The 7,500-nt window shown below is 41.1% G+C and overlaps 1 protein-coding gene across 1 annotated transcript in view; it reads right to left on the reverse strand.

Moving 5' to 3' along the window:
- fhl1a (four and a half LIM domains 1a) overlaps nucleotides 1–2,630 on the reverse strand; it is a 13,021-nt gene extending 10,391 nt beyond the window's left edge. The window contains exon 1 of the mRNA XM_030764889.1: nucleotides 2,568–2,630. The gene's annotated coding sequence lies outside the window, so the exon portion shown is untranslated. The remainder of the gene's footprint in view (nucleotides 1–2,567) is intronic.
- Between the last annotated feature and the right edge of the window lie 4,870 nt (nucleotides 2,631–7,500).

Below are 7,500 nucleotides of genomic sequence, written 5' to 3' on the forward strand. Positions count from 1 at the left end.
ATTGTGCGAGTTTGCGTGACATTGTTGAGTGTCTCAGAGCTCTAATGTGACTGCCTCAGCTGTCTTATCACTGCGTGCTGCTGGCCCACATTATGGCAACGGACCCACTTCATCTATCAGAGCACTATTAACACACTGGTGACTCATCGCAGTAATTCAAAATAAGCTCCACAGCAGGGAAACATAGCAACCTGGGTTAACGTTTGTATTGCGAAGGTCAACCTCTACAACCACTGGCCAAAACTCACACACAGTAATATGCCAGGCATTCTCCCACACAGAGCAAATCAAATAAATACACTCACATTATACGTTTAACGTATTAACAGTTTAAAAAACCGAGCGTTTTCTTCGTTTACGGTTGTACTGTTTTTGATTGTTTTCAGAGTACACTGTTTGTAATGGCTTTATGACCCAATAATGCCCCACCCTTCTTTTTTTTTTCAATGGCAGAGTGTTTTGCTCAAAGGCAGCCAAAGGGGATTAAAATGTGCCTTTTTCCAGTCTGTGCCCTTCATCCTCATGCCATGGTATTCAACAGCCCTCCACTCAAACACACAGCGACACTCGCACACAGGCAGATAACCAGACGTACTATAGGCCAACAATTTCAATAGTTCAAGCATGAGTCCATTTCTGAAAACCTAGTCTACTGTTTAACAGAAGCCGTTCATCATGTTAAATGACTGTGCTATATTCAGGAATGACAGTTTCAGAAAATATCCCTCTTTTTTAAATCTAACATCAAGGTCCTACACAAAGCCAGAGAGATTTGTTCAAACATAGCTATATCGACCAGACGGATCATTCCGTGGCGATGAGCTAACCAGCCGCTCCCCCCTCCGTTGGTGAATTGCTGAACTTACATAACACACTTAGACATTTTTTGGAAGGAAATCCTTTTTTATCAGTTCTGGACAGTCATTTGGTGTTCATCCAACTGGTTGGGGGGGGGGGAGAGAAAGAGAGAGAAAGAAAGAGAAAGAGAGAGAGAAAGAGAGACAGAGAGAGAGAAAGAGAGAGAGAGGGTGAGAGAGAGAGAGAGAGAGAGAGAGAGATAGAGAGATAGAGGGAAAGAGCAAACATAAGGGAGCAATAGTGAGAGAGAGTGAGGGTGGGAAGTGGATTTAAGAAGATTCAGTTTTGCCTCCAGTGGACAGAATGCTGTAACACAGCAACTGCAGCACCAGTTTACCTAATTAGGATCGGCACAACTGTGAGCGGATGATGCTTGGTTTATTTCACCCAGGGGCTCCCCCTAGAGGGAGTCAGGGGGCATGGGCCAGAAAGGAGGTCCAGCTGCTGCAAAAACGTTTTTAATGACTAATCGCACACAGTGTGATCCAGAATGACTCTCTATCATTTCAGCCCAGGAGACAAAGTTTTCTCTGTTCAAGCCTTATATGGCTAAATGAGTTTACCAAAAACTTTGCATGGAAAGTTTCCCCCCCTTTTGCTGTTCCAGAAGATGAAATAATGGATTGTGTATGTGTTCTGACAGATTGAACTAAGTGCACAGGATGTAAGTCAACTGCAAATGAGTGACAAAACTTCGCATAATGAAAAGCGGGCAGTTAACGCAGCCCACATGGAGCAAGATGAAACCGTTTAAAACCCTGTCATGCAAGATGATGTCATTGCTATAGTTCAAAACCAAATGCATTTCAGACCTCCTCAGGTGTGCTCCGAGTTCGTTGTGAGGACGTAGAACTTCAGATGTTTGGCTAGGTTCCCATCTTAATTAGAAGCAAGTTATACTACGTTGCTTGAATGGGTTTTCTATGCTTTTTGTTAAAACATAGCTTCGAATTATTTCGCGTATTGTGTATCTTAACGTCTCTGTGTTAAAATAATTGTCGGAAGAAAATAGCGGTGGTGGAAAATGTTATAGTGAAATATTTTTTTCGTTAAAAAAAAACAAAAAAACAAAAACAAAACAAAACTCTAAAAAGCCTCTCTTAGCACGAAATGTTCTCGTTGTTCTCCTACCCATACAATACACAACTACAACACCGTCCCACTATCCAAAACTGTCTTTCTTCTATACGGTTGCCGTCAGAACTGGAAACTGATTAGATGTTATTATGTGTTTTTCTTTGTTATTATCGCCTCAGAAGTGTATTAAAAGTCTCTTTACCAGAAGAATCGTTAAAAGTAGTTTATTGATATAACCGTTACCAAAATATTTGCCTTTGTGAGCTGTGTGAGTCACCGTACATAGTGCGCTCTAGTGCCAAATATCCTCCACCATATCCAACTAAATCCACCTCTCTTAACCGGGATTTAATGAGAATACCATTAACTGTTTAACTGTAGTTATTATACATTTCCACATTATTCAAAATAACTTACAGTGCCCATCTAAAGAATGTCAGATCATTTGTAATGACGATCGTGAACCTGTCTGTAAACCTGATAAAATAACCTTGAAAGGAACTTCTATTAAACTTGTACTGTTTGTTGTTATACAATAGAGTTAAAAAATACGCGTTTTTCCGGTTTAGATGAGTAGGCTAATATTTCATCTTTTCAAACAATGTGAAAGTGTCTCCTAATGTCCAACTCACCAAATGAAGATGTACTCTAGCTCTGTTTCCACCAAAGCGCGCGTTGATCCCAGTCTCGTGGAAAGACAGTCTGCGTGCTGTCGCTGCAGCGCTTAAAAGTAAGCAAGAGGTGGAGGGGGGGGGGACGGGATGTGATCCAAACCTACAACACTCATATCAACAATGACCTCAGTAAGGAATTTACTACCTACGGCCATGCAATGCGCAGAAAACCTACAGATTTTCGTATTATTAAATATATTCGGTGTGGGTAACGTTTTAAGTAGGGACCAAAAGACACCTGCTCGGAATAAGATCAACCTTTGCAATACCGTTAATCTTCTGTCTGATCTGTAAAATCTGTTTCCCAATCATTTTCTCTGAGGTTGATTAAGTTCGTGTGTGTGTGTGTGTGTGTGTGTGTGTGTGTGTGTACGCGCGCGCGCGCATACTCACATATCCAGTTGTTGGAATTCATCTCCTTCTTTGGAATAAAGTGTCTATTGCAGCGAAGTACTTCAAGATGAGTCATCCTGGAGCCAGCAGTTTAGTTAAATAGCCTACTTTACACCGCTACCAAACTGGTGATTTTTAAATATTACTGATTGGTACCTTCGGCACATGTTTATGTAAACATGGATGCTGGAGCGTTTCCTCTGGGCTCTACTTGAGATGCCTTATCAAATATTATTGTCTAGCGCTGCCTCAAAGATAAATTCGTCAGTGTTTTTTTTCCGTTAGCAATAACGTCGATCATTCATATTTTGTCCAACTTAAATGAAATGACCAAAGCCTTGTGAGATGAGGTGGGCCAGTAACGTAAATGATAGCCATTAGGACTGTCAAATTAAGACCCGTTGTGTCGTGACTGGGAGGTATTACTGGGTTTCCCACACCAGCCCAGAAATAAGTGAGGTTCAAGGATAGCTTTAAAAAATCGTTTGAAATAGACTCAGACTTGAACTAGGTCTGTATCAGCAGCCAGGGCAGTGCTCTTGGCCTTGAGAAGATAAGCATCTCATTTCTGTAAACAAGCACTAAGCGGCAAACTAAATTACATCTGGGAATTCTAACCCCATTAAGTCTGAAACACAGCAGAGACTCGCTGCCTAAAGCCCTAAAGCTTGATGCAGGCAACACGGGACGGCTTCATCTTAATGTTGTCACACACGCTTTAACATTATGCGAACGATTCAGCATCCTTATACAGCTGGCACATTACGGGACAGCTGTCTCGTTAACGTGACTAACGGAGGTCTTTCGAAAGATCGTAAGTTTTTGTGAGAGGAAGTAAAGGTCGGACATCAGTTGCTGATTGAATCACAAATAATTTAGGGCAACGGTATCCTGAAAATTTAAATTACGATAATATTATTGATACACGGCGAAGCCAACACCCACAAAGCGGAAAAAGTAGGTAAAAAAAGAAAAACCTAATACGACCACCACAAACCACGGGCGATGTCCAAGGAATGCTAACAGGTGTTTGACCAATAGCCCTCGATGTCAGTACTGACATTTATAGCCTCTTTCCTGTACCAAGTCCAGCGTAGAAGGCGCTGAGCGGTTGCTAAATGATGATTATCCAAAGCCGTTTAAATGGTTGCTACTAAAGATAGTGCAGGTAAATCACAATCGTTCAAAAGTCGTATCTTATATGTGACTTAAAAGGGACGTAAAAGGAGACAAAAAGACAGCTGCCGGCAAAAAGATGTTACGCAAGGCCCATCCATGAGTGCTGACATTAAGACATATATATATATATACCTGACAGAGAACTTGGCTTGTATTTGGAACTTGTTATCTGCTTTCTCCATCAGGATGTTCTCCTTACTGCATTGCAAGGGGGAGCTGTATGTGTGAGGTGCTGCTTACCATCTGCAGAACATCTTTCTCATGGCCAGATGTGTCTGCGTTCATTCATCTCTCGGCCAGAGATAGATGAATGGAGTTAGCTTCACATACAAAGACTCCTCCACTTGGCTCTCACTTGGGGCGAGAGCCAAGCCATACTAACAAATACAGCCATCATCAGAACTGAAAACAGTCTGTCAGTGGCTTGATTTATGGTACTTCTGAGGATGCGATTTTGGAGCATCAGGGCTTAAGAGGGAGTTACTGAGGAGACTTTCCTTGGTTTGGGTGGGGTGGGGTGGGGTGAGCGGGGAGGGTGCACAGATTTGGCCTGAGATTAAATAAAACTTCATAGAAATTTGCACTAGTTTATGCCTGATAAAATCCAGACTGAGAACTTCCATCCTTACCTGTGAAGGTAAACATTCTGATTTTTTATATATATATATATATATGTATATATATATATATATATATATATACACACACATACACACACACACACATCATAATACCCATGCCACTTGCACAAAGGGAGTTTAAAAAAAACCAAAAAAACACAGGCTTTAGTCGAAAGCAAAAGCTTTTTGTTTATTGACCATTGCACACAAACAGATGGGAGAATATTTACATTGATGTAAACAGTCAGTACCTGCAAACACTGAGGAGCAGAGGCCACACATAGTGTGTGACAAACACACCACTATGCACCTTTTAAAAACAAAACAAAACAACAACAACAAAAACCAAAACAACCCTCACATATATCGCCTTAGCACACATCCGATAAGTTCAGCTACTTTGGATGACAAGGCCTAAGGCTAAACATTCACACCGTGTTTCGTGTCACTCTCTACGAAAAACATTCAGAGGAGCAGATGGGATTGATACTATACTGATACTAGCCTTCTCTCCACCAGGACACTGATTCAGAATACATCTGAACAAATCACTGTAACCGGTTCTGTTAACGAGCCTGTGAATGCCAGTTTACTTTAGAGCTGGCTGTGCATGTTAAAACAAACGAAAAAAGAAAAAGAAAAACAAAACAAAAACAAAAAAAAATCAAACAACATGTGGAAAAGAAGCACACAAGCAAGTGAATTCATTCCATTCCTGAAGCCATGGGACAGAATACACACATCTCAGTCACTGGTTATTTTTTTGTGATGACTATTATTACAATATATATAGACAATCATAACACATGATATTAAAAAAAATGCATTCTTAGTAGATTTTTTAATAGATATAGATCTATATATATGTATATATAATGTAGCACTTTTATTTTGAAGATCTTTATCACCAGTTCCTCCTGAGCAGAATGCCTCACTCACTATGTTCTCATTCACTGTAAGAGCACTGTGTGACTACATCTCCCTTCAGCGGCATCAGCAGATGGTCTCTCCTGGTTTCTGTTCTTCCTAAAGAAGAATTTGGTGCTTTCATAGCCCTGTGGCGAATAACCAAACACACAAACATACTCTCCAACATGGCATCTGCTTTTCTCTGACTCTCTACCTAGCCCGTTTTACTGGAAACTTCCATCAAAAAAAAAAAATACTGGCCTTACCATTCCTTCATCTTAAAAGTCCCTTGACGATATCAGAAAAAAAACGTCAGCCATATCACGAGCACTACTGGTAGTGATTTTACAGCTAGCAAAGAAGAAAGTTAAGTTTCACAACTTCATAAACATGAAAGAAAGTGAGACAAAAAAAAAAAGAAAGAAAATCTAAAGGCAAATAAAAAGTGCAAAATTTTGATCCTCGTCCGCACTCTTATTTATTTATTTATGTATGTATGTTTGTTTGTTTGTGTATTGTGGTGTAAAGAGGAAATGCCTTCTGGAACACCACTGCGTCTTCTACCATAAGATCCTGCACAGCAGGAGATTAGTCTGGTCACTCACTCTCTCTCTCCCTCTCTCTCTCTCCCTTTCTTTCTTTCTGAGTGCTCTTCGTCATTCCCTCCATCACTCGACCTCTCTGTGCCGTCCAAAATGCAGCCAGCTTCCTTCCGTATTAACACTGTGTTGCCAGGGAGGTCTCTTATCCACGCTTCCTGCTACGCTCAGTAGTTCCACTGCAATACACTGGCGGGCAGGGACGGGGTGTCCAGGGCATGGGACTGTTCTACACACTCTGTGTGTGTGTGTGTGTGTGTGTGAATGAGAGTGCTTAAAAGGTGCCCCTGACAAACCGAAGAAACATCAGACCTCTACTAAAACGATGAAATCAGACAGACAGGACGTTTGTTCTTTCCTTCCTCTTTTTTTTTCTGAGAAGGAAAAGTCTCCAGTGTTATCACTCTTTAAATGTTCCCCGTTTTTAAAAAAAAAAAAAAAAAACCTGACAAGCCTTTTCCCGTCCACGTCCAAAATGTTCTACCACACCTCTGAAAACAGAGGCTGAGTTCCAGCAATCATTTCTGATCACCCCCCCCACCCCCCCCCCCCCCCCAAAAGAAAAAAAACCTCATGTGATTAAACTTAAGTCTACTGCACTAGTGCAATCAACAGCATGGTGTGAATTATTCACGGTTACAGCAATGTAAATGCTCTCAGTTCCACGCCTGCTACCTGCTTAAGCTCTAAAAACATTAAAAAAAAAAAACATACTCTAAAGCCACTCGCCAAATGGAAAACTACGTCTTCTCCTTTGGTCGATCACACACACGATAATCCCTGTCTCGCGTTGTTTCGATTCTGCGTCTTTCTCACGACACAGAACGCCTTTTCGATTTATCGAGTGTCGACTTTTTCCGACAGACAGCCGTGCTCTGCATCGGAGACAGGGTTTAGGCTTCGTTCTCTTGAGATTTGTACGCATCATTTATCAATGTATTATAAAACCGACAGTAAATCCACAACAAAAATATTCAGAGTAATCCTCACACAGTTAGTCCTTTCCATAAAACACACGACATGCAAAAAAACAAAGAGAGAGAGAGAGAGAGAGAGAGAAGAAAAACGGTGTTAGAGATCCAGCGAGTTTCTGTTAACTGTGCCAGTGAATGTGAGATTCCCCTGTCCTCGTCTTACAAGCTCTAGCTTGTTCCATATGACAGCAGTGCAAAAACGAGACTTTTTTTTTCC

The sequence above is a fragment of the Chanos chanos genome, chromosome 2, assembly GCF_902362185.1.
Source record: "Chanos chanos chromosome 2, fChaCha1.1, whole genome shotgun sequence".
Taxonomy (NCBI): domain Eukaryota; kingdom Metazoa; phylum Chordata; class Actinopteri; order Gonorynchiformes; family Chanidae; genus Chanos; species Chanos chanos.